Genomic DNA, 10,973 nt, shown 5'->3' on the forward strand with positions numbered 1-10,973 from the left:
AATGCATGGGAATTGAATGTTCTACCAAATAACAAGAAAGCCATCAGTGTGAGATGGATTTTCAAGATAAAGCTAAAGTAAGATGGTTCAGTTTCCAAGCATAAAGCAAGGTTAGTAGCTAGAGGATTCCTACAAAGGTTTGACTTAGAATACTTTGAAGTGTTTTGACATGTAGCTAGACATGAAACCATAAGGTTGATTAATGTTATAGCTTCGAATAGGAATTGACCTTTGATGCATTTAGATGTAAATCAACTTTTCTAAATGGACAATTGCAAGGAGAAGTTTATGTGCTACAACCTATTGGATTTGTGATAGAGAATAAATAAGGGATGATGTACAAGCCGCATAAAGCCTTGTACGGGTTGAAACAAGTTCCAAGGGGTTGGAATCTAAAAATTGATTCGTTTTTCAAGCATCGGGGTTTCAAAAAATGTGAAATGAAGTATGGAGCGTATGTGCGACATACTTCTAATGGCAATGTGATTATGGTATTTCTTTATGTAGATGACATACTTCTGATAGGGAGTTGTACTTCTGAGATAAGCAAGTTCAAAAAGGTGTTTATGAATGCATTTGATATGACTGACCTTGGAAACATGGTATATTTTCTAGGGATGGATATTTTACGCTTTGATAAGTGAATCATTATGCACCAACTGAAGTATGAGCTTGAGTTGCTAAAGAGATTTGAGTTGATGAATTATAAGTCAACGGTCACACCTGCTGAGACAAACCATAAATTGGATTCTGATGCTGGTGATGAGGATGTAGATGTTACAACCTTCAAATAGTTGGTTGACTCTCTGAGATATCTGTGTAACATCAGGCCTGACATATGTTATGTGGTTGAGATGATAAATAGGTTTGTGAGTAAGCCAAAATGGCCACATTAGCAAGCTGCAATCATGATAGTAAGGTATGTAAAAGGGACTCTGAGATATGCAATTTTGTTTCCATCTAGAGTGTCAAATGATGTTGAGCTGATATGCTATTTAGACTCAGACTGATGCAGGGATAAAGTAGGCAGAAGAAGCACTACATGATACATGTTTATGTATCTGAAAGCTCTCATTTCATGGTGCTCCAAGAAGTAACCAGTGGTTGCACTGTCAACTTATGAAGCATAGTAGATAGTTGGTGCTTTGTCAGCATGTTAGGCTGTTTGGTTGATGAATTTGCAGTAGAAATTGAAGCTCAAGGTGAGCAAACCAGTTAGGTTGATGATAGACAACAAATCAGCCATAACTCTTGCCAAGAATCTAGTGCTGCATGGAAGAAGTAAGTACATTGATATTAAGTATCATTTTCTGCGTAATCAAGTTCATAATGAAGTGCTTGAGATTGTTCACGTCGGCATTTGAAACAACTTGCAGATGTGCTGATCAATGCAATCAAAACTGAACACTTCATTAATCTGAAGAATGAAATTGATGTTGTTGATTTTTAATCTTGAATCTCGTGTTAAGTGTAATTTAAATTCAAGATACTTAGTTTCAGTCTCAATTCATTTAGTTTGTATTTGAGTTTGAGTTGTTATATATAAATCCAAAATTAATTACATTTGTAATATAATTGAAAATTTGAGATTTAAAAATTAAATTAGTTACCTATCTCTCTCTCTCTCTGTAATTTTCTGCAAATTTTTTTATCTTCTTATGCATCAATTTTCAACAAAATTTTCATATAATAATATTGTTTTGGACCAAATACATAATAAAGTTTTTGAATTAATTATCTATACCCACTTCTTCTTCCTCTTTTTTGTAGCTAGCAACCGTGTGGGTGGGTGGAATGGGCTAATATTGCAACCTAAGTACCAAACATTTATGACAGTGGCGGTTAGTTAGATCACGACCTTGTGAGTTTGTGACCTCTTGTGTCTACTTTTGCACGTGAATAAAATTAAATAAAGAAAAAAGAAAAAACTCTTTTTTATTTATTTAATGGAAAACGCAAAAAGTATTTCACATTGAAGGACATGAGTATTTGATATACTCATAAATGTAGTAGAGCTAGAATCTATTGTTTTTATTTAATCTTTGTTGGGTTGAAATTTTTGTTTTGGTAAGTGTAACACAAAGATGAAGGAGAAAAGGACAAGTTAGTGGGACATACTAGGCTCAATATTTATATCAAAATTAATTGTTATCCCATTGCTTCCTAGCAAACAATGGTAGAATGTGGACTAGTACTTATGCCCTTTGCATCATTAATAGAAAAATGTTTAAAATTATTGAGTCATAGAGCACACACACTTTATTAGGAGGAGTGGAGTGGGATGGGAGTATTTTTCACAAGGCAACCATGTGCGATGTGTTTCCATTTGAAAGGAAAGAAAACTAAAAACTAGATTATTGTTGTTTTGGAATCGATTGATTAATTTACCTTTTTAGTGTATGTATTGTTATGATTTTATTATTATATTAATTTTAGTTAAAGTGAGTTAGATATTATTTAATAAGCAACGTTGAATTAAAAAAAAACATAAGTGAAACAAAGATTAAAAGTATAATAAGTTTTTTTAGACGATAATCTTGAAATGCAAAAGTTTAGAGATAAGTAATTATTATTCGTTGATTTGGGAATTTTTTTTCTACTAGTATTTTTCATGTCTTGAAAACTCCTTAAACCACACAACAAACAAGTTTGAAGAGATAATTTTTTATACCAAACGAAGATTTTGCATAGGTTGATCTCGAATCAACACAAATTTTTTGAGTTGGTTATCCTCTAAACCAAACCATAGTTTAATACGGTCTGACCATGAACTGAATCGAAATTTATACTGGAATGATCTTGATCTTATTGAGTTTTTACACCATGCTAAACTCATAAATCAAGAGGTATTTTACCATCAGGTTGATCTTGAACCAATAGAGCTTTAAACCAAATTGAACACAAGAACTGTTGTGGAGATTTTTATTGACTAATTTGCACAAACCAAAAGAGAGCTTTTTACACAGGCGAAGCTCACGAACTAAACGAAGACTAAGACTAATCCCTCAAATACAAATAAGAGTTGTTTAAGTGGTTTAGTTCTCAACCAAAATAATCACTTCTAAGGAAAAATAATTTGCTCAAGAGAAAAAATATATCCCTGATAAGCTTACATTATGTTCTCACCCAGAACAATATCCTCATTAAGACTAAAGAACACTCTAAAACACTATAACTAAAATACGTGAGAAGACAAGAAAGATTTAGAGAGGTGATGAAAGAGATGGAAGATGAGGTTTTCACATTTTCTGGATGATTTGAAATGATAGAAAAAGTCTCTATCTATAGGCCAATAAATGATATAAATTTGGAAATAATTCATGAGCCAAATAAATAACTTAATTGATTAGGCTGATCGATTAGACAATACCAATAATCGTTTGTGGCTACCTAGAATAGAAGGTTTAGATATAAAGTCATTACAAATCTTTAAGAGACTGTCACAATCCATTAGAGACTCAATTAGACATCCTCTAATCGATTAGGCATATAATCTAATCGATTAGACAATTAAAAAAATGTTTTCATAATCAAGTAAACAATCACCTAATCTTCAAGTCTCGACTCTAGGCTAAAAAATATATTTTTGGTGAAAAATATTTTTTAAGTGTGATTTTAATTAAAATATGAGAGACTTCTCAATGTTTTAAGTGTGTGAGATTTAGCTATAATACTTCTATAAACGCCTTTGGGTCTTTACAATACGCTGCTCACTCTATCAGACACTATCACATGAACTTTCACACTTCCACTCTTTCATACTCTTAAGCTTCAAGTATCGACATCATTATCTTTGATTTTAGTATCACACAATAACCTTGAGTCTTCATGATGAGGATTGAGATATTTTCATGATAATTACAATCATCTGAGATGTTGAAAGTTTTGAAAGTTTAAACCACTGATGATCAGAAACCTTAAGTCTTCACTTGAGTGTCGTTGGACTATAATTTTGACTTTAAACAAATGTATTTAGCTTGATTCGGGAGGATCGCCTGATCAACCATGCCATCGTCAAATCATGTGCATCTTTAACTGCTTGAGCTAACTTCAGTAATTGCTTGACTTTAAGTGTTGTCATAATAAAAAACATGCCATCATAATAAATAAACAAATATTGATTGACTTGTACATTATTATCCATAAGCTTTACCATCTTGGATCACTTCTTGATTATACTTGCAATCACATGGATCCACATTCTCTCCCTTTTTATGATGACAACACATCTCTTAGGGAGGTGATGAAAGAGAAAGCAGGTGGATAAAATTTGGAGTGGTTAAAATCCCCTCCACATGAGTAGAGGGTATATTCTACTACCCTTGAGAGTGTACTCCCCCTTTGTCATAATAAAAAAGGAGGATAAAGATAATCGACAGAATTGTAAATATGCAACACATAGTCACGTAGATGAAACATATTTTGCTAAGAAAGGGAAAATGTATTATTTTATTAATTCAAAAACTAGAATTCGAATTATAGAAAGCAAAAAAAATGAAGAAATTTAAATAATTCTAGTAAGCAAGAAAAACGGAAATTTAAACACACTTAAAAGCTAAAGGACATAAACGTGAGACTACTCGTTGCCATTTATATCATCATATCTGATGATACTTTGTCATTGCATGTTTCTGGTCGAAGAAACAGATCAAAACAAGTTAAAGATGAGCAAAAGTGAAGAATAAATAACAAACAAAGATGGAAAATGACTAAGTACGAAGAAATAAGGATTTAGTGAAAATCAAATGGAAAAAGGAGCAAAAATGTGCAAGTACTGGAATAATCGCGCACAACATCACACATGTGATAGAAAAGATAGATCAGCATCGCGATGCAAGTTATCATGTGCGCGATAGATCCTTTTTGGGCCTATTCTAACGCGTTTTGGACTGATTAGACTGATATAAAAGGGAGTTTTGGCATCTTTTTTAGGGTTATGCATTTTGAGACTGAAAGTGACGGTAAAGAGCACCAAGAGGGCGATTTTAAGAGTATTGGAAGTCATTAGAGTCCAGTTCTTCAAGGATTTTTAGATGAAACCTTCATATAATTGCTTGGTGTTTGATTGTATCGTTATGAGTAGCTAAACATCTCTAAGTTAGGTTTTTGTTTGATGAACTTATTTTGAACCCGTTGGGACATATGTTTAATTTGTCATTGCATGAATAATTGAAGTTATATTTCTATTCAATTTCCTCTTTTGCTTAATGCTTTTTATGTGAGATACTCTTTTAATCTGATCTTGGACACATAGGGAATACTGACCATTAGTCCATGTGTTAGAACTAGAGAAATTATTGTACTTACGCTGGTTGAACACGGATAAGATACCTCCAAGTAGTGGTATTTGAATTAATGTTCTATTACATCGCCTGATTTCACTTACGCTGGTTGAATAAGGATAGGAGGCCCCAAGTGAGAATTAGTGAACTATAAACCAAGGGATTGGGTATGGTGGTCGTGTTGATTCGTTGTGGAAATATAATGACTTTCTCATTCATATAATGCAGTAGACATCAACAAAGGAGAAATAAAGGATTATAAACAAAACCTAATTGCTTTCATCTTATTTCAGAATATGTTTTATTTTTTCGCATTCAAACTTAACCCCCTACACACAAAATTGTTACTTTTTATACCCGTTCAACTATTGTTTTGTTAAATAACAGTCCCTGTGGAATTAATATCTTTTTATTACTGCGATATTATGGGTACACTTGTTGAGATGTTATCAATATATTCAGTTGTTTCTCTTGATGATATCGATGTTCTTTGCTAAATTCTTAATGGTCATAGCATTTTGTTGAGTGATTTCTAGAAGGGTGTTAAAAGTTGTGACATTTGTTGCGGCTGGTTAGGCTACCACTTTGTCTTCATCCATTGATTCATTCCTTAGTTATCTTTGAAAAATATGAACCCTCATGTTAATGAGCAATAAATAATTTATCCTAGAGTGGATTGGATCCACTGATTCTCCCATAATGTCGACCCCAATAATGACTAATATTTTGGTGAAGGCTCCATATGATATTCATATTGATCGATATTTCTTGCAAGAGATCATATAGATAAACACTCCATCAATAAAATGTGTTTTAAATTTCTAGGATAATAGCCATAAGGGGGCCACATCTTCCCTAATGACCAATCCAATATTGTCTTATCTTGGAAGGAGTATCCTTGTGACCAAATAGTGGGCCACAAAAATCTTTGACTTCAAGTAGACTACTTTGACATGAAGTTTCCTATCCTCCACGAGATTCATGATAAACGAGATTATGGCAGTGAAAAGTTTGAATATTTTTTTAACTTTGTAGGCCCATCGTACATATAGAATACTCCACAAAAGGGTAGTTCAAACACCCTTCCAAATTGATCTTTATGAATGTCAATTGCCACTCTTTTTACGGATGACTTGAAGGATAAATATTAAATATTTAGATTGGATTATAACTCCTTACAAGGTTTGGGAACATCCAACCTGGTACCTTGTCAAGAATTTCCTTACTAACCCTTGATAGATATGAACATATGATTTGAAGTTGTTGAGAAAATTTTCTTCCATAACATCAGGTCGTATAGCCTTATGGTTGAACATTCCATTATTTTATTGACTTCTTGAGGTTGAAACTTCCATGAACTATCATCTTAAAGAAGAATTTAAAGATTGGAGGCTTCTTGTTGGAGTCATAGACGATGATACCTACGACGCAAAGTTGAAATCACGTTAACACAAGAAGAAGAGAGAAATAGATTATGCAAAAGAATGGAATATGATTGCCTATTTATATTGTTCCTTATGACAATTTTTGGTGTGTAAAAACTCCACAAAATCCTTGAAGAATTGGCCATGAAAATATCAGAACCAAATCTTACTAAAATAAGCCATCTAATCGATTATTTTGAAGACCTCACGTGTTCTCCATTAATGCTTTAATTTGGTTTGCTTGGAGGATAAAATTCAATTTGATTTTGTCTAAATTTTGAAACATGTAGGCCATTAATCGATCAGACTAATATGTTATTTCTGTGTTTTCAACGTCCTTGTTCTTTTTGGGGCTTAAATTAGGTTTTGGCTTTGACACCCTGCTTTTTACACCCATTTTCATCATGTTTGCACCCAATTCTTCAAAAGTGCTTTGAATTAAACATTTTAATAATAATAATAATAATAATTTTTAAGTAATAAAAAAATTATAAATCACTTATTTAGAGAATTAATCATAGTTTTTTTATTATTCAACCTCTAAAAAGTATACTACCTCAAATATCAAATAATATTGATAAAGCCTCCCTCTTTTGAGGGAACGACAAAATAATATCGTAAATTTTTCTCTACAAATCATTAGATGCCAAAGTTAGTTAAAACCATGAGATAGATAGATCAATTACAAACTTATCTTCTCAAACTACTAACAGGTTAACTGATCATCACATATTATAAGTGTTGAGACCATCCTAAATGAAAATTTGCTTTGATCACGACAATTGACATGCACCATCAATAAACATTCTTGGAACACAAGCATCAGTACAATCAAACACTACTAGGCATCTCAAGTATACTTAAAGGTATACATATTTATTTACTCAACTTCATTTAACACGCACTACAACTTCATTAAAGATGCAAAGCATCCCTGCAAAACACACTAGATTTTCATCTTTAGTACCCAAATTTTCTTAGGTCCTGATGCGTAAGTAGTTCTAAGAGGTCTAGGGTTAAAATATTTGGACCTTATTAATTTATCAAAATAAATTATCTCTAAGTGGCCAAATTTATCAAAGTAAGAGAATTTGTAAATTTTGCAATTCATTTTTTTCTTATTAAAGCCTTTATTATGTAATCTACCATATTTAAAATCTAATCCAATTTTATTCAAGAAAGACCTTTGATTTGATAAAATCAAATTTGGATTTTCTTTAATCTTAGTAAATTTACTTAGGGTTTCATGAAGGTGTTTCACTTCCTTTTTCATCGAGACACAAGTCTCACATATTCCAGCTTGATTTCTAATATTAGATATTTCATACTTAAGCGTTTCATTGCTATTTTCGAGGAACTTAATATAGTGTTTGGTATATACATTATGCCTTTCAATCTTATCATGTTCCTTAATTAACTTAGATTTTCTTGTATGATAGATTTGTTACCTCACAATCATTTTCTTCATGAGATACTTTCAAGCAAACTTAATCATCTTTTTCATTGGAAGAAGATTCTTTGAAGACTCTACCAGAGGTTGATTCTTCGAGAATTCTCCTTGATGTTCAATCTCTAAATATATTTCCTGTTGAGACTTATTTCTACTTGTAGCGGTGCATTCGTAACCATAAAGCTATAGATAAACTCGACGTCAATGAAATTAGAGTCGCCACCGCGCTTTATTTGTTTCCAAAGGAAAGTGGAAAAGTACGAACAAAACCCAGAGATAAGAAGTTTTCAAATCAAAACCAATAAAATGTCATAGATTACAGGTAAGGGGGTTGGTTACACAGAGGGAAGGTATTAGCACCCAAAGTGTCCTAGGTACTCCTAGGGAGCCCTTTTCTGTGTGCAAGTGTTTTTGTTAAAAAGATGTTTGATAAAAATATAATATGGGGATGAGAAAAGAATTCATTTATTATCTTTTTGTGTTTGATAAGACCTTCGGTCTTATGCCTACGTACCAACATAAAAATGAGGGATAAAAACCTCGTAGTTCATGGTAAAAATTTCAAAGAAGTTGGTGGTTTAATTTTAACAAAGGTTTAAAAGGAAAAAGGCAAAAAATGGCCAAAGATTTAAATGAGGTTGTTAGTTCCTTTCGTCTTTTGAAATTAGAGTCAATAGGGTTAAGTTCATTCACAAATTTGATTAAGAAAAAGTTTGAAAATTCATTGGCATAAGGCCAAAGTTTTTACTCATTAAAACATGTCTAAGTTTGAAATCACAAGCAAAGAAGGTTTTGAAACGAGGGAGAGATTTTGAAATTAAAGAAGTGGGAGGATATGGAGGGACTTCACTAGACAAAAATTAAAAGTTAAGAGTTTAAAAGATCTGACCAATGGGATGCAATCCACAATACAAGAATGTCATATAGAAACTCATTTCCTTTGGGCTATTGAGCAAGCAACAAGCATAAGCAACATCGAAGCAACTAATATGAAGACCAAGGCATCAAATAAAGATAGTCATAATATCCAAGCAAGCACTCCAATAGCTAGCAGTCTTCAATGTCTTCAAATGTGTCAGATGAAAATAATCCTTGTGGCAGACTCATAGAAACAATCATCGAACATCAATAACAAGGTCAAAATAACAACTTAAGCATAGAGACATCATAACAGACGAACCAAGGGCACTCAAGGATAGCCCAGTCTCAAATAGTGGCATTGGCCAAGTCCTCAAAGCATAGGGAGGTTGCTTATTCTAAGTCCAAAAGCTCATATCAAGTCCAACAGTCCACCAAGATATTTTTAAGGGTTTTTGTTGTTATTAAGTATTTTAAGGTCCTAAGACCACAAATAGAACAAAATCACAAGCATACAATATATACAAACACAAAACATGGCTCAAGTGAGCAAAGTGAAAAGGACTGAAACATGAACATCTTGCATGAAATGTAAATGGCAATGAATGATAAAGATACTGAAATTTAAATTGTATTAAGTAAATGACTTGAAATTAAAACAATATTAATAAGAAGTTAGTTAAATGTTAGTGAATAGTTCAATTTGTTTAAGTCATTCTTTGAAGAATACTCAACCATTCATTCACAAGTATGAAGACATAAACCAAGACATCATCCATGAGAAGGGCTCCAACTTGGATAAACAAAAAGTATGCCACTAGCTCTCATGAATAGAAAAAAAGGTCAAGTCTTCATACAATGCCATGAAGAATGGGAGACTTACAATCTCTTTACAAGAATGATATGCCTTTTGGGACATATTTAACTTTATGTTAAGCAATCGTAATTGGACTTATGTAGAAGTCACAACTATCAGAGGTCGGCCAATAATAATATTGGTGTTAATGTATGTTAGAGACATGGTACAAAGAACCAAGCTCCTAAAACATACCACACACAAAAATAAAGTGGGAGGGACCTATCTCAGTCAAGCTCATGTTGATTCATCTGACACAAGGTCATTGATGAATCAACTAGCATTTGACTTGTTGAGAATTCATTGTTCAATGATGGATTGGGGAAGATGAGGGATGAAGATGAAGAGGGGAGGGGAAATAGAAACCCAAATTGATCACAGGAGGAATTTCATCTGATCAATACTATCCATTCATTTTGAGGGATGAAATGTATATTTCATCAAACCCCTAAATTCAATAGTATTGATCAAATGGAAGTCCAAATCAACCATGATCAAGGTCAAACAGAAAGTCAAAGATCACAAGGTAAACCAAATGGCTCAACAATATATTTAAACAATTTAACAATTAAAAATCAAATTAAAAATGAATTAAAATGCATTTTTCAAAAGTAAAAACCTCTAGTCCCTTCAAATCACCAAATAAATGTCCAAGGGATTTATCCTAGGTCAAACAAGGTCAACGGACCTTATACAAAAAATTTCAGAATTTTTGGAAAGTCAAAAGTATTTTAAAATATTTAAAAACAAATCAAAAATCATTTAATTCACAAAAATATCAAAATTAATCCAAAAAATGATTTTAATTCAAAATATGGAAGAGGAAAATATTTAAAGATTTTTGGTGAAAGTCCCATATATTTTTGGATTAAAAATAAATTTAATAAAATATGGCTAATTAAAAATAAAATCAGAAATAATAAAAATAAATGGAAAAACCTGGGCCATCAGATCTCCCTCATCAATTGAGGTGGCAGATCTGATAGCCACGCGCTAAGGTGCACCAAACACTTGAATCAACTGCATGACAAAGTAAGTCAAACAAACTAAAGATCCTGATTAAAACGTGGAATCATGATCAGATGGATGAGAGGGTGCCAACA

This window comes from Lathyrus oleraceus, chromosome 1 (assembly GCF_024323335.1).
Source record: "Lathyrus oleraceus cultivar Zhongwan6 chromosome 1, CAAS_Psat_ZW6_1.0, whole genome shotgun sequence".
In the NCBI taxonomy this organism is placed as follows: Eukaryota; Viridiplantae; Streptophyta; class Magnoliopsida; order Fabales; family Fabaceae; genus Lathyrus; species Lathyrus oleraceus.